The sequence below is a fragment of the Schistocerca gregaria genome, chromosome 2, assembly GCF_023897955.1.
Source record: "Schistocerca gregaria isolate iqSchGreg1 chromosome 2, iqSchGreg1.2, whole genome shotgun sequence".
In the NCBI taxonomy this organism is placed as follows: domain Eukaryota; kingdom Metazoa; phylum Arthropoda; class Insecta; order Orthoptera; family Acrididae; genus Schistocerca; species Schistocerca gregaria.
The window spans coordinates 430,535,451-430,560,827 of NC_064921.1; the positions used below are offsets into that span (position 1 = coordinate 430,535,451).

Below are 25,377 nucleotides of genomic sequence, written 5' to 3' on the forward strand. Positions count from 1 at the left end.
CTTCTGTTTTTCATCTTATTCACGTATATGTGGGCTCGGCTTCTTCCACGAACTTGAGGTTAGTCTTTCGTCGTTCTTGGCCAAAGCACTTTTCAGAGGTCAGGTTAATGTGGAATAACGATACTGATTTAGGGAGTTTTACGTAGAAATAAACTCACTTTCATCCAGTGCGACCTAAACTAAGGAAGAGCAGAAGCTGATGACAGTAATATTGATGCCACTATGACCTTACCTAAGGAAGGGCAGGAGAGGCCAATAACAGTGACTTTAATAAAGATTGCGGCCTGTGCCGTAACCAGCGGCGGAGAGTTTTTTGTACGGGTTTTCATGACCTCAGAGCAGCGGGAAAAGTGTGCCAGCTGTCTCCTAGAATGCACATTTCTATTGTCAATAACTTTTGTATTTGACCATGCAGGTGTTATATCGGATGTTTATAAATTACTTACACAAAAGTAATTGTGAAAAGGGTAAATACCTTACGCAAAAGGTTTGATGTAGCACCGAATGCGCATACCTTCGACACTGTTAGTTCCCGACGTTCCCGCTAGGTGGCATGCTCGAATAAGTTTTTCCAACAGTCCTCATGGAGTCGTATAACGGAGCAGAGTGTGCGTAGTGATGTTTATAGTTTCATGGACCCAAATCCGCTACTATATTTCAAAGACAGTTCAGGACTAAATATCGCAATCCACTACGTCAGAAACAAACTATTATTTACTGGTACAACTGTTTCACCGTGACTAGCTGTGTATCACATAAGACGCTGTATCCGGGTCGTTCAGTTGCCTCTGACGCAGCAACTGAACAATTTCGGCAGTCTTACATTAGTAGTTTGCGGAAACCAATGAGACTTTCCCACTTATAATTACAGTGTGAGGGCTATTATGGAAACGCATGCCATTCAGACCCTACAAATTGGAACTGTAGTAAGTTTTAACAGAAAATGGCACAGAAAGCTGAGTTTTGTATTGAAATGTTTAACAAAATGAGGAGTGAAGATGATTTTCTTAATAAAATGGTGTTCAGTGACGAAGCCACTCTCGGTACCTGCGGGAAAGTGAATCAGTATGATGCTCGGATATGGGATGAGCAGGGACCACGTCATGTATTCGAATATGTACGATACTCGCTTTAGGTAAATGTTTTTTGCACTGTAATCTGTGACAAAATTTACAGTGCTTTCTTTTTTACTGAATCAACGATAACTGGAGTATTATACATCAACATATTTGAACATTAATTAATGCCTCAGTTACAACAAGATATGGGCACAGAATTTATTTTCCAGCAAGATGGCGCGCCACTGCATTATCAGCGTGAAGCTGTCACGTATCTCTGTAGATTGGACATGGTGGAATACCATCCTGGTCACCGCGAACATCTGATGTAACCCAAATGTATGTTTGTGTGCGGGGTTACACTAAAGACAGAGTATCTGTTCATACGCTCCCGGGAAACGTCGACGAGCTGCGACAACAGATAACACAAGCAGCTGCCATCATACATCAAGACTTGCTTCGTAAGATTTGTCATGAAACATTACAGATTGGACATTTGTTATGTTACAAAAGGTGTCCACATTGAATATCTGTAAATAAAACATTAAGATATATTTCATTGAGTGTATTTCTGTAAGTTACTTACGTTTTCCACAATTAAAGGTTACTTTCGTATTACTAATTTATTAACACCTTGTATTGTTGAATCTGACTCAATACCGTACCAAACTGAAGTTCGATACCCGTGAAAATACCACGACTTGAAACGAAAGACAGTTTCTGTGCCACACGGCGAATGGTGCACCATAGGGATACAATTTAAGTACCTAAATCATTAGCTGATCTTACAAAGTTGTGAAGGTATTCTTGTGTGGGGTATGCTTACATGGATCCTCTTGGTGTGTCTGCCAAAGTCTCTCACTGCCGAACCATACAGGAAACTACCGTCCAATGCCGTGAATCCATTTGATCGGTGTTTTTGGTGTCGTTACGTCCATGCCATTATTTATAGGTGTCGTCATGAGGGTGAAAGGCACTGCTCATGTTTGTTATGTTTTCGCAGCAGTTCTACAAGATTAAAATTATAATGGAAAGTAAAGTGCACACCTTTTTAATTGTTACAACTTTAATGTCGGCACTACGAAGAGATTACTTTTAAGAATTATAGAGATGCAGTCTATATATTAAGAGAAGTATCATTTCTACCAGTATTTTTAGGAGCGACGCACAGTGCTCTATCTCTATCTCTCTGCAAAAGCTACCTAAGGTTTTACAAGGTAATTACATACAAATTCAATGGCGTTTCCGTTTATTTGCACTCTCGATACCGATTATCCACAAGAGGGTTGAGAAATGGGAGAAAAATAAGATAAGGAATTTAACAAGTTAAGGACTCTTGAAAACCTTCCACATCGGGTTGTATCCGATTTTTTATACCTCCAGTAATGTCCTCCTGCAATAACGTATCTTTTATAGGTACAGGTACTTCAGTAGTTATGAGTCGTGAAGAAACTGAATAAATTTTTACTGTCGCATTTTTTCTATCTAAAAATCTCTGCCACGGCCTGTTTCTCCGGGAAATTATCTTTCTACTAAGAAGTCCAACGCCTCTGATGCTACTATTTGTAGTTTCATGTCTTCAGTGCAGTAACGAATTTTTATTAACTTCGTTGGCAAACGCAGCTGAATTAACGAGCATTAGCCTTTGAGCTAAGAAAACTGATATGTAGCAAAGTGTGAAGTCTAGAGAGCGGTAATAATTACGTTTAGAAAGCCTTAGTTTAACGTCTTCAATTTATACCGTTTCGTACAGCTTCCGTGCTCCACTTCACAGGGCTGAATCAGCAATCTCTTCTTATCAGGACTGTAATTGAATAAGTCCCTTAACTAAGCTGTCAGTGGAACGTTAAACACCTATAAAACCTGATTATTTTTAGATTATTAGTATGACACTGAAACGCTAGTGCCTAATAGTCCATTCTTCATTCCACAAAAAATGCGCTATACGTGATCGTGACAGTAGGAATTTTTAGTCATCCACAAACCAGTTCTTTTTTCCTTGTTTGAGAAAAAGCGGGCCGGCAGTACTCTTCAGTTTTTATGATCGATTGCCGAATTTCTCGAGAAAAACGTTCGAGACTGCGTTGAAAAATAGCCGTGTTTAGCGTATTTGTGAATTTCGACAGTAGATAAACTTTTGTGATAATTGCATCATCTACGAGGGAGCGTGTGACATAAATGCAGGGTGTCTCGAAATAACACCGACGAAGATTAGTATGTTGTATGGGAAGGTACACTGATCGATGTTCAAGAAGTAAAACATATCCTGAAACGCACGGCTTGGGCACTGGAGAGCTTGGAAGTCCCAGATGAGTGTGCGTTCCACTTTACGCCAATAAATCCAACATGGGCAGCACATCGCTCTGTATACGTTATAAACAGGCTTCGAAATGCGTACCTCTTACGTCAATGCACAGCCTACGCCGGCTGTGCTGAGCCTCACTCACATGAGCCAATACGTGCCGTTGTCTTTGAAGTACTTTAATCATTCCGTGGACCCGAGCAATAAGGTCCCCCGCTGATTTTTAGTGAGCCATGCACCATATTCTGCACACTAACTCACAGAAAACTGTCGAGAGGTATCAGATCTGTCGACCGAGCTGCCATGGAACTGGTTCATCCGTACCAGTTTATCGACTGGAATAAGAGACGCTGAGACGATTCTACACATCGACAACTCGAGTTCCATAGCGTTGCTGCCACATGTCAATCCGAACATTTAGTGGTACTACATCGAATAGCGTAGGCAAAACATCTCTACTGAATGTGAGGTTGATTGGTCCTGTTAGTTTCTTTGGCAGTAGATATTGCCCAGTGATATGGTCACCAATTATCTCGGCCCAGCTCTTAATACCGACCCTGTGTTGGTGATTTTGAATCACCTGCGCACGCGGATCTTCATCTGCTAAAACATGCGTGCTGTAAGAGTTTAACATGCTGTCTCTTGTAAACGTGCATTGATCCGCGAGTAACACGAAGCTCGGGTATTGTGGGTGGCAAATGCATTGCAAAGAGCACAGTCTAAACTGTAACGCCTGGACTTTATGCAGATGATATTATGGAACTGGTGATCAAGGACAACGCCCCACACAGCACTTTTACCCGTGTCCAGCGCCTGTGGCACCTGCCGAGTGCTGGTGGCTGTGTTCTCTTCGAACATTGTCAGTACCCTTCTCCAGCTGTAGTATCTGAGACGAGCGTGGACGTATTATGTTTCGGCACCTACCAGAGGACAAACAGTAGTCTGGAGATAGTAGTCGCAAGTACCAAGAACAAAGTGTTACTACTTTACTGTACAATGGGCGCATCTCAGGCGGAAAATACCTACGTGCAACTTTCCGGCTTCTCTAAGGCGTCTCTCGATGGCCGCGAACGTGGAGTGGTATGGGGTACGTCTGTTTGGAAAACGTTCCAAGATATTCTTGCAGCAGCTCTTCCACTGTAGTCTGCTTTGTGGCATGCAAGCACCATTTCGGTCATTTCCGCAGCTGAGTGCTGGCACATGCCGTACCGCTGTCCACAACATTACTGTCCTGGCAGACCACACAACGACAGAAGCAGTATACGTACCAGCACTGTGTGGGTGAACGTAGCGCTTACGCAGCACGTTATTAGGCTCAAGTCGTCCATCCGCAGTACACAGGTGGCGCAAATCGTTGCATACTTTTTCGTATTCAGGCATCAAAACGAATCTAAACAAATAATCACAACTGTTATTTCTCTAACTTCAACGCTCTCCAGCGCCCAAGCCGTGTGGGTACCTCCTTGAAGACCAATTAGAATGCCTTTTTTCGTGATACCCCGTATATTTTACACGACAGATTAGGAACATGACAGCAGGCCGCTGTAGCCGAGAGGTTTTAGGCGCTTCATTGCGGAACCGCACTGCTGCTGCGGTCGCAGGTTCGAATCCTGCCTCGGGCATGGATGTGTGTGATGTCCTTAGGTTAGTTAGGTTTAAGTAGTTCTAAGTTCTAGGGGACTAATGACCCCAGATGTTAAGCCCCATAGTGCTTAGAGCCATTTGAACCATTTTTGAACATGACAACACAGATATGATGATATGAGAACGGTACATGATCTCCGATATTATGATTTGAAACCACCGCGTGGCGCAATAGGAGTTCCTAAATGTCCTGACGCAGAACCAAAGGTGATCTTTAATAATTCCTCATCCGCTTGGTTTGTATGAGAATCCACAATTTGTCAGTTAGTGACTGCTGGAGAATCGTGGCACAAATAAGTGGCCAACAAATAGTAAGATAAAAATGTTCAGAGAGAAAAAATGTATGTGACCAGTGAAATAATTGTGTCCGCAGTTCTTAGAAGACTGCCTACACGTATCTCGCCACACGAAGTAGGACACTGTTCTGATGAAATACATAAATTTGACCTTGATAGTAGAGAGAGTGAGGCGGCGTGGTTTCAGGACAACGAAAGCTGGAGCCGCAATATCCGCCCCACCAGTGCAACCCGCAGCAGACGGCTTTGAGACGTCGCTGCAGGCAGGTAAACTGTCGAGTGCTGTACTACCCTTAAAGCGAATTTGCACTGGACTACGTTCATCCAGTGCTGTGGTGCATTTCCAACTAGTTGCCAGATACGGTACTCTTTTTGTTTATTGGTTCTACACGCAAAACGCTATCTCAGCTCGTACAATGTATGATAAACCCAATTCAGAGAGAGCGATTGCTCTGCCCCATTGACTCACGTGCTGCCATCGAACCTTTGAACGAGACTAGGCATGCTCACAAGCGCTGTCTCATTTCCACCGTTTTCCTGTTTTTCTGTTTATCTGTTTTCCGTGTGTCTGTTATATACATGCCCACAGTATGGAAGTGGAAGCTGGCAGCCAGTTTTTGGTTTTAATTCTTTTGATAATAACTAAGGATTCATCCAGATATTTCGAGGGGATTATTAAAATCCTTATTACTAAACAGCTAAAGCGGTCATCCGCTTCGAGTTGCAGGTTGCCTATCTAACGGCTAATGGGAAGCAACAAAAATGTGATTTTCAGTATTTCATACAATTATTGACAGAATTTAAAAATTTAAAATTCTGCAGAATCTTCTCATTAAATCGTATCATCGTATGTTAAATATTTAACAAAATACGTCAAGTATTAGAGTTAGGAACTGTCTTGAAGCAGCGTAACTCACAGCGATGGTAATACTCCTACAATATTGATCCAATACCGGAGAATGAGCGTACTTAAAAACTTCCAACAAACTTTAAATATAATTTCAAACCTTTATGAAATTTTTTCTCGCTGACATCCCATAAAAGAAAATGAGAGGAAAAAGGTTTATCGCTTGCTATATTTTTGCTGTTCATCTAATAAGGCTTCTCACCATCAGGCACTACAGGCACTACCTTTTAATTTATTACTACTCTTGACCACTAATTCTGAACCTTGTCGGTTCGTTTTTCGAGTTGCTATGTCGTTGCTTACTGGCGCGATCCGTTTTCATATCAGACCACCGCGTCAGGCTTCGGTCGTCTTGTATTCGGTTCTTTGGCTGGAGGCAGGGACGGGGGGGGGGGGGGGGGCGACAGGCAGAGTGAGCGTGCGATTACGGGGCCTGATCGGCGATCGCTCGTCCAACTGGTCGGCTACTGGTATGGGGCTGTGTCGGTATGGAATGTTGGGCTCTACCCTTTTGCGCCCGACGACCATCCGGGTTTGCAAGTGACCGTCTGCTGATGCGGGCCTCGTGATCACGTTGATTTTACCTGGTAACTGCCTGTCATAGCTTACTTTTGGGCAAGTAGTCCAATTAAGTCGGGTGATGCTGAGGGAATTAGATTAGGAAATGAGACACTTAAAGTAGTAAAGGAGTTTTGCTATTTGGGGAGCAAAATAACTGATGACGGTCGAAGTAGAGAGGATATAAAATGTAGACTGGCAATGGCAAGGAAAGCGTTCCTGAAGAAGAGAAATTGTTAACATCGAGTATAGATTTAAGTCTCAAGAAGACGTTTCTGAAAGTAATTGTATGGAGTGTAGCCATGCATGGAAATGAAACATGGACGATAAATAGTTTGGACAAGAAGAAAATAGAAGCTTTCGAAATGTGGTGCTACAGAAGAATGCTGAAGATTAGATGGGTAGATCACATAACTAATGAGGAAGTATTGAATAGAATTGGGGAGAAGAGGAGTTTGTGGCACAACTTGACCAGAAGAAGGGATCGGTTGGTAGGACATGTTCTGAGGCATGAAGGGATCACCAATTTAGTATTGGAGGGCAGCGTGGAGGGTAAAAATCGTAGAGGGACATGAAGAGATGAATACACTAAGAAGATTCAAAAGGATGTAGGTTGCAGTAGGTACTGGGAAATGAAGAAGCTTGCACAGGATAGAGTAGCATGGAGAGCCGCATCAAACCAGTCTCAGGACTGAAGACAACAACAACAACAACTTCTATTGTGGATTTCGGCACCTACGCTCCGGTGCTGGACTTGCTCCCGTCAGAATGGTTTGCCCGCAATTCCCCATCACTCCGTAGTCAAGCTACTACATTTATCCTCCCCTTCTCTGCGTAGGCTCCACTTATGCTTAATATATTTGAGTATATTAAAACTGTTTTCCTTTTATTGCATTTGTTCAGCGTTTCAGTGATTTTTGTCATTATTGCTTGGGCGTAAAATTATTTTCATTATAATATGTTCTAATGCTTATATTAGTGACTGCTCAGGTCGAATATCGAGCCTGTCCTTTAAGGTGGCAATGTCCTTGTTTGCCCGACATTTGTATGAATTGTAACATCAGCCATGGTCGTGACAAGCAAACGCCAGCGGCCCGATAAACGTGGGCTCGTTTTCTATGTTCGCGTTTGAAGGTCTCGGTGAGATCCAGCACTTCTATTAAAAGAAGGAATTTATTGTTTTACTGCTGTTTAATAATTTTAATAAGTCACTGCTGCAAAATAATAACACGAGTTCTTTACAGACGAATGGAAAAACTGGTAGAAGCCGGTCTCGGGGAAGATCAATTTGGATTCCGTAGAGATGTTGGAAGACGCAAGGCAATAGTGACCTACGACATGGTTTCGAACATGGGTTAAGGAAAGACAAACCTACGTTTCTGGCATTTTTTAGACTTAGAGAAATCATTTGGCAATGTTCACTGGAATACTTCTTTTCAAATTCTGAAGGTGGCAGGGGTAAAATACAGGGAGTGAAAGGCTGTTTACAAATTGTACAGGAACCAAATGGCAGTTATAAGAGTCGAGGGGCACAAAATGGAAGCAGCGATTACGAGGGTAGTGAGATAGGGTTGTAGCCTATCCCCGAAGTTATTCAATAAGTATATTGAGCAAGCAGTACAGGAAACAAAAAAAATTGGAGTAGGAGTTAAAATCCATGGAGAAGAAATAAACATTTTGAGGTTTGCCGACGACATTGTAATTCTGTCAGATAGAAAAGGACCTGGAAGAGAAGTTGAATGGAATGGATAGTCTTAAAAGAAAGATATAAGATGAACATCATCAAAAGCAAAAAGGGAATAACGGAATGAAGACAAATTAAATCAGGTGATGCTGAGAGAATTAGATTAGGAAATAAGACACTTAAAGTAGTAGATGAGTTTTGTTATCTGGGAAGAAAAACAACTGATGATGGTCGAAGTCGAGAGCATATAAAATATAGACTGGCAATGGCAAGAAAAGCACATCTGAAGAACAGAAATGTGTTACCATCGAGTACAGATGTAAGTATCCGGAAGTCGTTTCTGAAAGTATTTGTATGGAATGTAGCTATGTGTGTTAGTGAAACATGGATGATAAATAGCTTAGACAAGAAGAGAGTAAAAAGTAGTATGGAAAACTGCATAAAACCAGTCTCTGGACTGAGGACCACCACAACAACAACAACAACAATGAACTGTTGCATATTTTATATCTCGTTGCATATTGTATATCTCGTTGCATATTATATATCTTGTGGAAATCTTACAGATGCCTAAAGGGCTTACCAGCTGTATCTTTATAAATGGTAAATTTGTTATTTTAATGAGGTATTATTTGTCCTAAAAAATTACTGTAGGTTTGGTCTTTTTGGTTCGTCGTCCTAAAATCTATTTGACAGTTACTATTTACTCATATGTTATTTGTGGTGTCACCGCCAGACACCACACTTGCTAGGTGGTAGCCTTTAAATCGGCCGCGGTCGGGTAGTATACGTCGGACCCGCGTGTCGCCATTATCAGTGATTGCAGACCGAGCGCCGCCACACGGCAGGTCTAGAGAGACTTCCTAGCTCTCGCTCCAGTTGTACAGCCGACTTTGCTAGCGATGGTTCACTGGCTCTCATTTGCAGAGACGACAGTTTAGCATAGCCTTCAGCTACGTCATTTGCTACGACCCAGCAAGGCGCCATATTCAGTTACTACTGAGATTGATATTGTGAATCATGTACCGTCAAGTGCGACGTTGATCATTAATGGATTAAAGTTAAGTATCAAACTAATTACGTCCGCTTTCTGAATTCTAATTCCCTGTCATGTTCCAGACCTCACGTCAGTATAGTCCTTCCCTCCTCGCGCCAGCCTGAGTGAGCTAAAACGCGTGCATTTCGGCCTCCTTTACTAACACGGTTGGCTCTCCTGCCAGCCACAACGTTATTCATGTTCATATCCTATTAAAATAGAGGATTACCAACTACTGTGAAGCAAGAAATGGTCTTCCGTTAACGCAGATTGCACCTTCCTCCCAGCCGTTAAGTTGTTGCCATATCCTGGGGCGCCCACTAAGATTTCAAATTCCATTCGCACCACATTTAGCATGCAGTAGCCACATGTATCACTGAATGTACCTGCAAAAGTATATTATTGAACTAATCACAGTACAGGAGATATGGCTTCAAACATTCGAACAAAGCGCAAATTACCCAGATTTTAGTAATTTTAGCATGAATTTTTCATTAGTCTTTGGGTTAATAACCCGAAACTAATATAACCAACATAATAACGGTTATGCGTTTTCGTGTATTGAGATATTAAATGCTTAACGTCAAATATTTAACACACTGACACATTTGGAAAGTAATCAGACGTTTGAGGCTGTTTTATACATGGCACTTAGACACTTTAAGGAATTCGGGGTTGGGCTACTGGCATATGATCTACAGCACGTAAATGTTGGTAATGTATGTGCTCTTGTAATATGTAGAGACGACAGCGGTCTGAGCTCCTTTCTTGGATGGAGAACCTATGGGCATTTGATAGGAAGCTATATAAGAAAAGGTGTGTGATGAATATTGGGAAGTATCAAGATACGAATTGTGTGTGTGAGTGTGTGTGTGTGTGTGTGTTTTAGAAGAAAGGTATGGTTGCAGTCATCCAGGAGAAGAGTGGGATGGATGTTTCATTTAGAATAGAAGTGGTTTAGTTAAGAGGAAGATGGGATGTTGTTGATAGGTTTGAGTCAGCTAGCCAGAGTCCCCTAGGGTGTGTGATATAGAGGGCGTGGGTTACGATTTTGCGGGAGATATAGGAGGTGTTTCAGGCATGAGAAGAAGCAGTTACCTTTATCAGTTGTTACAGAACACAGGTCTACCCGTTTCGTCTTAGTTTATCGGTTATTCACAAGCCAAATCTGAGCGCACAAGAGAAGACGCCACAGAGATTACATGTAGGTCACATTTCTACAACCCTTATCACTGACCGCTGCTTCACTGTTGTACATGTCTTCAGAATATGTATCCATTCGATCTATTCTTGATAGGTTTCAACAATCTCACTAATAACTGAGTACGTATCTATATACTTTTCTCTATAATTATTCGAATATTAAGAATCTGAAATCGAGTAACCGAAACTAGGCTACAAATTTACCTTAGACATTACTGTGCTGTTGAACGATGTCTATTTTGATACGCTGTTGTAGTTTATCTCTGCTCCTTGAAGGTAAGCACCTAGTGCATAACATCGGATGAAGTATTCATTGACTATTATGGAGAGTTATAGGATCTACTGCTGTTTTAATTTGTTTCGGAAGAGAGGATGATTAAGCATAAATGCAAATCCGGTAGGATGCAATCAGAACTGTATTCTTCAGCCACCTGAAGCACAGCTGTGTGCTGACTGAGCGTCTGGCCACAAGGCCGACGCTTTTCTAGCTGATTAATTACATGGCAGAAGTTGGTGGTGACTTGTTGGACATAGCCGCATTTATCTGCAGCTAGGAAAGTTGGCACGGGTGTCTGAGTACAGAGCACCTCGGGCACCGTGGGGCAGTCAGTCACTGTAAGGAGAGCGACAAGCTTACCGACATATACTTTGAGAAGAGCGTCCGCCACGTTAAATTTACTTGATGTCGGATTTTCCCGTTTTTCGCTTTCTTCTCAGTGGTATGAGTGTCACTGTTTTCTGGGTGGACATAAAATGAGTGTACTCTCAAAAGCCTGTGATTAGAGGCATAATTTGCTGGCGTGCCTTTGTGTGTCGGGTAAGGCATGCCATTCGTATTGATGTGTTACCCCATAAAAATTAACGTTACGGACGGTATAGTTTCGACCGTATGCACTAGGAACGCTGCTGTCATGTCACGTGACGAGGCGGTCCGCGAACCTAAGTGTGTGAATCAGGCCCACGCCTGACTTATGGCATCACGTGTTCCTTTATCCTTTCTGAACCCGAAATAGTCTTCCTCAGTATTTTCATCAACTTTCTTTTCAATTCTCCCTTGTATTAATAAGTCCGCCCGCGTAGCTGAGTGGTCAGTGTCGATGGCTACCAAGTGGACGACAGGATTCGATTTTGGATGCTGCCAAGGATTTTACCTTCGTGAGATGACTGGTTCAGAGTGCACTCTACATCGTGATACCAGATGAGGAGCTACTTGATTGAGAAGCAGTTGTTCGAAGTTGTCTTAAGCTGTTGTAAGTTGGCAGCACGGCCGGGGGGAGGCGCGTACAGAGCACTTTCCCACCATATCGCGTCTGCCTGAGCCGAAAGTCAGAGGACGTCACGGCGCTGGTCTACATCCCTTGGCCCTTCAGGGCCTGGGCGAGGAGCTTCGGTAATATGGCTCACATTGCAGTCTTTGTAATGTGCCTGATAAAGCTGTCCTATAATTCATTGTGCATCTATACCTTCCGAGGGATTAATGAAAGTCTATGACTACCGTTTGTGGACTAATATGCTTTAAAATCAGGCTTAACATTGTGATTATGCTAGCACTGGAGTTGCACTCTACCAAAACTATGATTCGGTAGAACTGCACATCATTCAGTGTCAGTCCATTGTGTATTTTGCATCCTTATATAATATAAATTGCATTTTATAAATAATAAAAATTTGTTGATGTGGAACTACTGCGTTTTTACGTAACCAAAAAAATTACTTTTAGTCATTTGGTACTCAATAGATGCGAAAGTTATTTATGAATATCAGAAACATGTTATATAGGTAGCACGACGTATTTAACAGATGTTTGATACATTTTTGTTTTGCTCCCTTTTTTATTTTACCTTTCTGTTGAGAAAATTGCGTTTTCTAGCGCTATATGATAAGTCTATATTGTTTTCTTTTCGTACAACATCCCTGTTTCTTCTTACAAATCAATAATTTTCAAATAAAATCTGATTTTAACACTGACTGTTTCAAATCTGTATCAAATACTGTTATTTAAGTAACAGACAGGAAGATAAATACATAGAATAAAAATGTACCTCAGGTTACCCGGCTCTTTATACATCATTGCTCAGTCCGCAGCTCGTGGTCGTGCGGTAGCGTTCTCGCTTCCAGCGCCCGGGTTCTCGGGTTCGATTCCCGGCGGGATCAGGGATTTTCTCTGCCTCGTGATGACTGGGTGTTGTGTGATGTCCTTAGGTTAGTTAGGTTTAAGTAATTCTAAGTTCTAGAGGACTGATGACCATAGATGTTAAGTACCATAGTGCTCAGAGCCATTTGAACCACTTTTGAACATCATTGCTCAGTTTAAAGAGTTCACTGACTGCATTTGTAGCGAAAGCGATCGTTTTGAGGTTAACGCCTGATAGCTATGCAGCACACCTAACGTACAGGTAACGCAGGTACGTCCTTATCTGACCAAAGCTACTAGGATAACTGCTTGTGGTGTAGGCTCGCTTGTGATAGTCTACGGTAGCGTACGGTAGTTTGAAAACTCTAGCTGGAATCGCAGACCCGCAAATTACAGGGAGGAGTGTCGTGGGCGCTGCTGGAGGCCAGTAAATCTGAGGCGAGTAGTGGCAGCTTCAGCCGTGCCAGGCGGGAGGCGCGGAGCGGCGTGTCGCCGCGGCGATTAATGAAGGAGATAAGCGGCCAGCCCGCCGCTCTCTGCGCGGCCCCGGCCGGCCGGGCTCTTGGCACGCGCCAGCAACCGCGTGTCGCCCTCAATGGCGCCAGCAGGCGCTTCCGAGACGCGCCGCGGCGCCTGCGGTGACGAGAGCGCCAGCGCTGGCTGCCTGTCCCACCTGTACGGCTGCCACGCGCCGTCACCCCCAAGCACACGCCTCATTTCCCACCGTCCAGCGTCTCCCCTGCGCCACTTCACTAGGCCTGCTACCTGACGGCCCTTCCACACGGCTGCCCGTCCAGGTGCCAGATGTAGTCAGATAGAAGTCAGATAGAAGTCGCTTCTCATTGAAAACTAAGCCTGATTTCACATGCGAGGCACTGAGTTTCACTTTGGGCCAGTCAACTCAGCAGCTAAATCTACATCTACATTTGTACTCCGCAAGCCAACAAACGGTGTGTGGCGGAGGGCACTTCACGTGCCACTGTCATTACCTCCCTTTCCTGTTCCAGTCGCGTATGGTTCTTTGAAAGAACGAATGCCGGAAAGCCTCCGTGCGCGCTCAAATCTCCCTAATTTTACATTCATGATCTCCTCGGGACGTATAAGTAGAGGGAAGCAAAATATTTGATACCTCATCCAGAAACGCACCCTCTCGAAACTTGGACAGCAAGCTACACCGCGATACAGAGCGCTTCTCTTGCAGAGTCTGCAACTTGAGTTTGCTAAGCCGTCGGAGTGGCTGTGCGGTTCGAGGCGCTACAGTCTGGAACCGAGCGACCGCTACGATCGTAGGTTCGAATCCTGCCTCGGGCATGGATGTGTGTGATGTCCTGAGGTTAGTTAGCTTTAATCAGTTCTAAGTTCTAGGCGACTGATGACCTCAGAAGTTACGTCGCATATTGCTCAGAGCAATTTGAACCATTTGAGTTTGCTAAACATCTCCGTAACGCTATCACGCTTACCAAATAACCCTGTAACGAAACGCGCCGCTCTTCTTTGCATCTTCTCTATCTCCTCTGTCAACCCGACCTGGTTCGGATCCCACACTGATGAGCAATACTCAAGTATAGGTCGAAAGAGTCTTTTGTAAGCCACCTCCTTTGATGGACTACATTTTCTAAGGACTCTCCCAGTGAATCTCAAGCTGGCACCCGCCTTATTAACAATTAATTTAATATGATCATTCCACTTCAAATCGTTCCGTATGCATACTCCCAGATATTTTACAGAAGTAACTGCTACCAGTGTTTTTTCTGCTATCATACAATCATATAATAAAGCATCCTTCTTTCTATGTATTCGCAATACATTAAATTTGTCTATGTTAAGGGTCAGTTGCCACTTCCTGCACCAGGTGCCTATCTGCTGCAGATCTTCCTGCATTTCGCTGCAATTTTCTAATGCTGGAACTTCTCTGTATACTACAGAATCATGCGCGAAACGCCGCGTGGAACTTCCGACACTCTGTATTCTGTTCCTTTTTTTTTCCTTTTCTTTTGAGGAGCAAAGGGGAAGGGGGGCGGGAGATTGCATCCGAAACGGCGATACCACTTCTTTCGAAATGGTAGCTGTCAGCCTTACTGGTTACAGCCTCGAAATAGAGGAAAAGGCTCTAGGTCGAGCAACACATAACTTAACACATTTACACAAGGAGTTCTACCTTAGGCTGCCGAAGACTATTATAAAAAAATATGGACTACGGTAGTTTTCTTACTAGCCGTGATCAAGTAAAATCGTAACCACATTACTCAAGCATTGAAGGTGGTGTTTTCCAACAGTGTAACGCTCGCCCACATACCGCTGTAGTATCCCAACATGCTCTACAGAGCTGTGAGAGAATGAAACACCTACAGCCGTCCTTATGATGTCATTTATTGTGTAGCTACCAGCTTCGGCGCTTCAGTGCACCATGACAACATAAGGACTGCTGTAGGCGTTCCATTTTATTATAATAGTGAATGGATAGTGAATGGCCGTAGTCCCTCGGCCACCTTGGCACAAGGATGGACATACAAAAACTTGCTCTACAAAGTGTCAACATTTTCTCTTGGCCTGCTCGATCATCAGACCTGTTTCCAGTAGAGCACATATGGGACATCATCGGGCGACATCTCCAGCCTCATCCACAAACAGCATTAATCGTCCCTGTATTGACCAAACAAGTGCTACAGCCATGGAACTCCATCCCACAAAATGACATCCAGAACCTGTACAACACAAAACATGCATGTCTGCATGCTTGCATTCTACATTATGGTGGATACACCAGTTATTGATGTAGTAGTATTTCGCAGTTGCAATGACTTACCTCGAGCTTACATCAACCCGTGATCTTGCAATTTTAATCACTTAATATTATCTAGACAAATGTATTCCTGGAATTTCATTGCTCTGCTTTACTTATTTTTTTGGTGCTGCGATTATTTCCCGTTAGTGCAGTTGCATTCATCAGGATATCGTTGTTCACTGCTTGTATACCAACCAAACTACGAAAGTTAAACATTGCACGCCGCCATAGCGATTGTTTCCCGAGGCCAAACCAGCAAAGTCTGTGCTACAATTTACAGAACGGTAAAAGACGCAGGGTACTTGTATACCTCCATACTTCGTGAAAATCAGGACGTTTTCTTTCAATGCGCTGTTTCTTTTGCATATGGTTGATCAGTTTTGTACACTCCTGGAAATTGAAATAAGAACACCGTGAATTCATAGTCCCAGGAAGGGGAAACTTTATTGACACATTCCTGGGGTCAGATACATCACATGATCACACTGACAGAACCACAGGCACATAGACACAGGCGACAGAGCATGCACAATGTCGGCACTAGTACAGTGTATATCCACCTTTCGCAGCAATGCAGGCTGCTATTCTCCCATGGAGACGATCGTAGAGATGCTGGATGTAGTCCTGTGGAACGGCTTGCCATGCCATTTCCACCTGGCGCCTCAGTTGGACCAGCGTTCGTGCTGGACGTGCAGACCGCGTGAGACGACGCTTCATCCAGTCCCAAACATCCTCAATGGGGGACAGATCCAGAGATCTTGCTGGCCATGGTAGTTGACTTACACCTTCTAGAGCACGTTGGGTGGCACGGGATACATGCGGACGTGCATTGTCCTGTTGGAACAGCAAGTTCCCTTGCCGGTCTAGGAATGGTAGAACGATGGGTTCGATGACGGTTTGGATGTACCGTGCACTATTCAGTGTCCCCTCGACGATCACCAGAGGTGTACGGCCAGTGTAGGAGATCGCTCCCCACACCATGATGCCGGGTGTTGGCCCTGTGTGCCTCGGTCGTATGCAGTCCTGATTGTGGCGCTCACCTGCACGGCGCCAAACACGCATACGACCATCATTGGCACCAAGGCAGAAGCGACTCTCATCGCTGAAGACGACACGTCTCCATTCGTCCCTCCATTCACGCCTGTCGCGACACCACTGGAGGCGGGCTGCACGATGTTGGGGCGTGAGCGGAAGACGGCCTAACAGTGTGCGGGACCGTAGCCCAGCTTCATGGAGACGGTTGCGAATGGTCCTCGCCGATACCCCAGGAGCAACAGTGTCCCTAATTTGCTGGGAAGTGGCGGTGCGGTCTCCTACGGCACTGCGTAGGATCCTACGGTCTTTGCGTGCATCCGTGCGTCGCTGCGGTCCGGACCCAGGTCGACGGGCACGTGCACCTTCCGCCGACCACTGGCGACAACATCGATGTACTGTGGAGACCTCACGCCCCACGTGTTGAGCAATTCGGCGGTACATCCACCCGGCCTCCCGCATGCCCACTATACGCCCTCGCTCAAAGTCCGTCAACTGCACATACGGTTCACGTCCACGCTGTCGCGGCATGCTACCAGTGTTAAAGACTGCGATGGAGCTCCGTATGCCACGGCAAACTGGCTGACACTGACGGCGGCGGTGCACAAATGCTGCGCAGCTAGCGCCATTCGACGGCCAACACCGCGGTTCCTGGTGTGTCCGCTGTGCCGTGCGTGATCATTGCTTGTACAGCCCTCTCGCAGTGTCCGGAGCAAGTATGGTGGGTCTGACACACCGGTGTCAATGTGTTCTTTTTTCCATTTCCAGGAGTGTAGTTTGTCATAGTTAATGCAGAATACTTTCTAAACAATTTCCATTAATTTCTACAATTTAGGACATACTGATTGTTACAAAAAGATAATAAAAAAGTGATTACGTCAGATTTTGTAAAATACTTCTTCAAATTTAGGGACCACTTATGCCTTCTCCAATAACACACACGAAAGGAGCCCAAATTTTTACCAATTATGTATGATATGTTACCTGGGATACTAGACATATTTAATTCTGCGCACTAAGAGTATTAACTAGAAAACATTATTATATCTTATATTTTAATTTTCGAATGTTTCTCCTAATTAAAAATTTTATTCCTGTATAATCTAGCTGAATCTGCAATAAAGTTGAGGTCTATTAGATTGGTACAGACAGTTATAGAAAAAATTATATAAATGCTTTGTAAGCTTAAGGAGATGTGTGTACCTAAATGCTGAAAAGCACAACTTGCCGGAAATTGTCATATTAATTCTGCCTCATACGTAACATTACCAAAGCAGACCCTTCATCTGATAAATTTCATTTTCAAGCTTCCTCTGGGCATTCTTTTTAGTACTTATTACTTCATTGGTGAATATAAATTAATTATATTTATGTTCACATACTTCATATTTCAGCAGAAATAATTATTAAATTATTTTTGTTGTCTGAGGTTATGAGGGACATAAATACATTTTACGTAAAAGAATATATAGTTGCTTGAAAGAAATATCCGTCTCCCAATATAATTCTGCATTTAATTCATAATTATGTGTATACTTCTGGAGGTTATTTTGATATAATTTCACAATCAGTTATTGATTATCGAAGGATCTTCACAGATGATGAAAGTTGCAAAATGTAAACAATGATGTGGTAGAGATTCCCTGGCGTTATTAGTATTTATTGCACGCTAAGGAATATATGAACAAAAAAATCTCTGGCACTTAGGCAATAATATTTCAATAGGGAATGAACAAAACACTTCACCAAAGCGTAAATAAACAGTAGCATTTTACGAATGCTGGAAATCAGCAATGTTAAAAATATACAACATATCCCAAATATAAAAGCTGGAAGAAAACTTTACAGTTGTTTTGCGAATACTAAATATCTTTCATAATTTAAATAATGGTAGCATGGCAGAATTCGTGACTGCGACTCTAAAATTTCGTATATAGTAATCGTTTTTCATTCTAAACCGAATAAAGTATATATCAATACAATCAGGAAACACTATAGAATTTAATAAGGCAATAAGAAAAAAAATTCGATTTTTTTTCATCATTCAGAAGTACCCTGTGTTCTCAAGGAAAATACCACAAAACGAAGTCCTTCTTATCTAAGAAAAGGTCTTAACAGGTACTGCTCTATGTGGAATAATATGTTGTGACCATAGTGGGAAAATTGGGCATTGCGTGATGTATTTTTTGCCCTGAGTAGTGCTTCTGGGCGCCAAGAAGTAGCTAGACCGGTTCTAATATATTCTATCATTACTGTTATGACGTTGTGGAGTACTTTATTTGTAGTACAAAATTTCAGAATTTTCACTTGCCTGATGCAAGGTAAGTAATTTATTTCATTCGTGTTAGCTCACTTAAAAATAGTGTAATACGATTTTACAATACCAATGTTTAATCAACTTGTTTTAGATTACAGATGTAGTTCCTTATTGTTTCTTTCAGCTTCAGGGTTTCATCAGCGAACCTCTAATGTCGACATGGCGTGCGATCTCGAAAAGTGGCCAAAGAGATTACCCGAGTACGATTTTGTCACTTCAGTGTATTACGCAGAATGCTACAGATGAGACAGACGTCTAAAACCCTATTACACACAAATGTATCGTCTGTCAGTCAATCTCTGCGCGACGATATTGAACTGATGAGTTCATATTCTTTTAAAGTGTGTATGTTCTATTTTATTGGCTTGAGATAATAATACGACTGAAAACGGTCCTTTGCACCAGAATGGTATTGTTTCAGATACTGAGATGTCAAGACATCTAAAAAATATATCCAGATATCAAAACACACATGGAATCCTGTCACAATGGTGCTGCACACATTACCCCACCTAGTAGGGAGTGGTAGTCACTATATAAGCCTTGGGAAAATGCATGTTCTTCAAATAATTTATTTTCTTCGTCACTTAAAAATCTTCGGTGTGATACCTTATAACATATAAATTTAAATTGTGTAAGCAGTTATGAGTAATCACGTTTTGGTGAAAATCCAATTTCCTGTAGGGTACCCAATTTAACCTACCTTCTCGTATATATAATGACCTGGTGGATCAAATTTCCAACTCTGTCCATAGACGACGGAGTTGCGTACGGGGTACGGCATGAATAGAAATTTGTTACGGAATGCAAGGACTGGAAACTAGTACTCAAATTTATTACAAATCGCATAAATACACCAGAGGATCTTATATCTTTGTACAGCTTACTGGAATCAGCTATATGCTTCAAGCACGTTGGAGTTTCCGAACGGAGTGAATTAATGCGGAATGACCGCGGCAGTTTAATCGCCGGGAGACTTAGTTTCGGTGAGCAAGTTTTGACCTTTGTAGAGGAAAAGAAATGTAAAGAACGAACATCGACAAAATAAAGATCACCGAGCAGTCGTATCGTAAAACTCTTCCTTTATGGTAGCAACATAAACTACTCATTGCCTCAGACACAGTTAATAGCATTCAGGTGCTTCAACGTTGTCATTGCTTATGCTATTACAGTCACATATGTCCACAGTTCATGTTCATTTGGATCATATATCTAAAGGATTGGGCCGGGAAAGTGTAGCGTCGCCAGTTTGTTTGCCGCGTTCTTTTAGCTGCCCACACTATGGTGATGTAATCGTAACGGTTTAGAAACAAATCACACAGACAGATCTTAACAAGGAGCCTATATTCAAGACAGATCCGTTGATTTGGAGAGGGACACCTGTATTAACAGTAACTGTATAACACTTTAAATCGCTTTTTCATCTTCACGTTACACTGAGACGTGTAAAAGTGAGAAAATTAGCACAGAGGTTTAGATACGTATCGTCATAGTGAGAAAATACGAACGCTAATCACTTTGTTCAATCTCTTCAATGTTTTTATTTTTTGCGTGCCGGAGTGGCCAAGCGGTTCTAGACGCTTCAGTATGGAACCACGCGACAGCTACGGTCGCAGGTTCAAATCCTGCCTCGGGTATGAATGTGTGTGATGTCCTTAGGTTAATTAGGTTTAAGTAGTTCTAAGTTCTAGGGGACTGATGACCTCTGCTGTTAAGTCCCATAGTGCTCAGAACCATTTGAACCACCGTAAGAACAGCAATTTGACCCCACGCGAACTGGATATGGTGTATAATGGATAAAGTTGCGAGCACTTTTTTCACCCAGTTTTTATCTCTGCTGGTGTGAGCCGAAATACACACTCTACATGCACAGAAATTTAGGGTTCCGTGCGCTATTCTTTTCGACTCGCTAGAACAATTAATGGAAAATTAAATGTTATTCGTATATCATAATCCCTCTGTCTCTCGATTGGTCAAGCTTACAACTGCACATGAAAAGGTACTATGACTGCATAGTTTACGCATGAATAAATGACGTCTATTGAACTTAATTGTGTCAGTCATTAAATCAAAGATCAACAACAATAACTGAATGATCTGCAGTAATTGGAACGAAAATCATGATAAGGATCTCAGTCGACCTTATAGTGTGTGATGCTTTATAATTCTATCCTGTGGGATCAATTGTCAAATCAATTTACAGCCATTAATTTTCTTTCGCGACATTGAAACTGCACTTCGAAATATATTTTTCTTGCCGGGATTAACTTAATTTTCGGATTACATTATAGTCAGATTTATTTGTGAATATTGCTACCATACAGTGGAAGTAGAAAATAAATGAACGTGAAATTCTGCTGAGTTAACACGTGGCGTCATCCCAGCTGGACATACACGATTAGAGCGCTTCCCTCCTTAGTGTATCTGCTACAGATCGAAATAACTAATCCTTTTAGTTTTCACGTACTATTAGAAAATTTGCCTTATTTTTTAAAACAAAATTTTGTTAGTTTCGAGTGTTCTGATTGGAGAAGAGATAGGAGGGCAACCTGTAGTAAATGTGTACCTGTTCCGTCAAATGCACATTAAGCGCCTGGGTTTTCCGTGACAGTACTGGAAAATATGGTCTGGTTTCTGTTCGGGGCTTAATGCGTATTTAAGAATATTACTTGTTCAAACAAAGATAGAGTATGATTCATGTCCAAAGACTAGTTTCGAGAAAAAACAACAGACAAAATTTCGATAGTGAGATGTCTTGAGCAGGTGCTGAATACCAGTCAAATAATCAAATAAAATATTATTTTCGGTTGGGAATGGTGTTTTTATCGTTGACTGAAATAACCTTTGACCTGAAATACTCATACGAACGAACGGACGAGTTAATGCTCCGACGATACGATCATTATTCACGGGTACAGTGGAGATAGCTTGGCAGTTATGTCATGTTATGATATGAACTAATCTGGAACATCGGAGGAAAGTGTCAGCTGCTTAGTAGCCGCCCTCATTTTCTTGTGTCACTGTGAGATGGAAGCTTTAGTCTGAATCGATAAACAATCTTGGCCTCTTAATTGAAGACCGTCTAATCTTCGCCTATATCTTTTGGCGAGCAAAGCCGTCCCCCCCAAACTTCTAATTTATCAGCGCAAACATCTGGGCAACGATTGAATTTCACTCTCAGTCCAAACTGGCAGTTTTCCTAGCACCAAAAGTAATTCCCAAGACGACGGCAGTAGACGAAACAGAGTTCTTTTTCCCAGAAAGTTTGTCAGACCGCAGATTATACGGTAGACCTCCCGCTTTATGATAATTTCTTTTATACCTTTCCATTGTAAGTACGTAGCAACGAAAGTCAGACAGTGCCAGTGGAAGAAGATAAACACCATAAACTGTTTCTCTTTTTTTTGTTTTTGTTTTGAGTTATATACATATATTGCTGAAATTTTCAAACCGTTTAAACCAGTTGCTACTTTTCGGACGTCTAACACCTTTACAAACTTCATGTGAAGGAAATCAGGTTTCGCTAATGCTGTTATTCTGAAATAAAATATTTCTTTCAGGTAATTCATCAGTGGTAAGTCTGGATCAGGACCAACGCCAGCCACGGTGGAGTTTCTCTACTGCTCATAGGTTGGCAATACGTCAGTTTCGTGTCTCCACAAGCATGATATTGTCTCGTAAACAATGACAGACGAGTAATGAGGCAATACATTTCTAGCGCCGGAATTTAAATCATTCGTTTCTTCATCGTTGTCAAAATTTTTCGTTTTTTTTCTAAATATGTGACGAATTATGAGGTAGTGTTCAAGTTGGGATTTAACAGCATAGCTTAAATTTCTGCGAATGAAACGAATGGCAATTAAATTTATAATCTTGACTACCGCGAACATCTGACTGTATGTTCCGAATGTGTAAAGTTCTGGGAGGTTGTGGTATACTGACTACAGGACGTCACATTATTCCTTCAACTCTTGCTTCGAAACACGTTGCCTGGCAGCTGCTCTCTTCGGCTGTGTAAAGCCAACGGCTGACACACCCTCTTTCGGTCCCCTCGTGCCTCACGGCGAGAGTTAATATTGTTGTACGAAACACGTAAGTCACTATTCCTGATCTAGACTTTTTCCTTGATCAGTGTTAACATTTAGGTTATTGTTGCGTTTTCATACGAACATAACCATCGCTACGACATTACAGTTCTCATATGACGGCAGTAAGTTGGAATGTGTGTGAGTAGTTTCGGCCCACGAACAAACCAAAAACCACATTTTAAACATAACACCAGGCATCGATGAACAGCTGTGCACAAACTCGTGCTGAAGTACAAGAAGTCTTGCTAGTTCGGGGAAAAACGCATATATTGCTGAATACGTGAATTGGTGGGGCAGAAATGTATGGTGACACTACACACATGTGTTCCGATACATGGATGTTATACGGTGTATGAAGGACGACGTCTTATATAAGTGTAAGTATGTATGCATTTTTCGACAATAACAACTTAATGTTTTCAACCAATCAGTAGTGGGAATTAATAGCAGTACTTTTTCGAAATAATAGCCTGAGCGGAGAAATACGCCTGTTATTCGATATGTGCGGAAATCTGCATGCAGAACTTTACAAATTTCATTGCCCTAACATGTCCACATTAACCACATTACATGTACCTGGAAACGAAATTGCCACTGACGCTGATTACTTTCTATATTATGAGCGGTCACTGTCAGTTTCCTGAAGCAATGAGAGAAAGAGCGCACTAGATTAGGATAAGATTGTTTGACATTGTCATGCTGGCAACCAATGGGGGGAAGGCTGGGCGGGGAGAAAAACTACATTGTTTTGAAAAGTCTAATACAAAATATTGATTGTCGGTGACGTGCGTAGTAAGGGTTCCAATAATCTAAAAGTCAAATATCAAAAAAGAATGCATTTACAGTCTGTAATTTTCCATTTGCTCTTGATTCACGATATGCATAGATTTTCAGTTTTACTTCGGTAATTGCTGACGCTAGATTGGACGTTTTAAGAATCTCCGTACACAGTTTGTTACTAATAAATAGAACAAGAAGTTTTTCCGACTGCCAAAGTAAGAAATTACTGTGATGAAGTACTATAAATGGAAGACTAAATATTAAAGTGCATCACAAGACAATCTTTTACATTATTTCTAGCGTTTTACACTTAAAGAATTTAAAAAATTAAACCTCTGGAATTGTTTCCACATTTTTATGTTAATGAGCAGATAATTCACAGGCTGCACTTAACGTGAATCAGGAGCGAAACATACTGGAACCTGTTGCGACAGAAAGTTTACCGGCGTTGAATATCTGGGTAAGTAACGAACCATTTTAAACTACACGCTCCGTTTATTATCCGCAGCTTTGACTCGGCGGGCATACCGTTGCTAACTCATGGGCTAGCATATTTAGTAACACCGTACCTGTTACTTTACGTTCGTTTTCTTCTATCAAATCTCAACAATGTCTGACACAATACTCTCATAAATTTAACAGCTGCTTTGCAAACGTACCATTAAAACTAGAACGTAGACTTCGCGAATTGAACCTTGAACCATGGCACACAATGGAAAAAAATGTCAGCTTTAAGTGACTGGAGACACTGTTTGCGAATACGTTTATGTAAGGCTTAGCAAAGCGAACTTTCCTACTGACTATGACAGCAGTCGTATTAAGATATTTTCTTCATGTGGGACACCACAGCTGTGTATTTGTTCCATATTCCAATGCTTCCACCTTGGCTACTGTTCACACGTATTTACTTTATTCAACACGTTTCCCCAATTTCGGCCTTACATGTCATTCTCAAGTGCTGCGGGCGTAATATGTCCACTGCTAAATAATCGGATATGTTACACCATTCTGGCGCCTACAGTGCAAAAGTAAATAAAGTGGATACGGAAAAACAACTGCCTAGGCGGCACCATTACAATGTTATAGTTCTATCAAGCATTTTGTTTTCAATTTATTGGCTTTTGGGATGTGCACATACAGCCATCTCAATAGTGTCTTTCTTTCTTACTTCTTTCTTTCACAGGTGCCATGTCCCACGCTGACGCAGGGTGGGCGTTATTAGGAACGGATTTGGCAAGGTTAGCGGAAAGTGGCGGCCGGATGCCCTTCCTGCCGCCACCCCATACCCCCTGGGGCAGAATTAGTGTATCCCTGCTGTCTACGTCGAGTGTAATTAATGGAATAGTGCGAGCGTGTTCAGATGTCTGCGAGTCGTGTAACTGATGCGGAACGTGGGGTCCAGCCCGGTATTCACATAGTGGGATGTGGAAAATCGCCTAATAACCACATCCTGGCTGGCCGGCACACCGACCGACGACGGTAATCCGCCGGGCGGATTCGATCCGGGGCCAGTGCGCCTACCCGAGTCCAGGAAGCAGCGCGTTAGCGCTCTC

At 42.4% G+C, this 25,377-nt stretch overlaps 1 protein-coding gene across 1 annotated transcript in view; it reads right to left on the reverse strand.

Moving 5' to 3' along the window:
- Positions 1–25,377, reverse strand: part of LOC126324505 (uncharacterized) — a 314,260-nt gene that overhangs the window by 287,237 nt on the left and 1,646 nt on the right. The window lies entirely within an intron of this gene.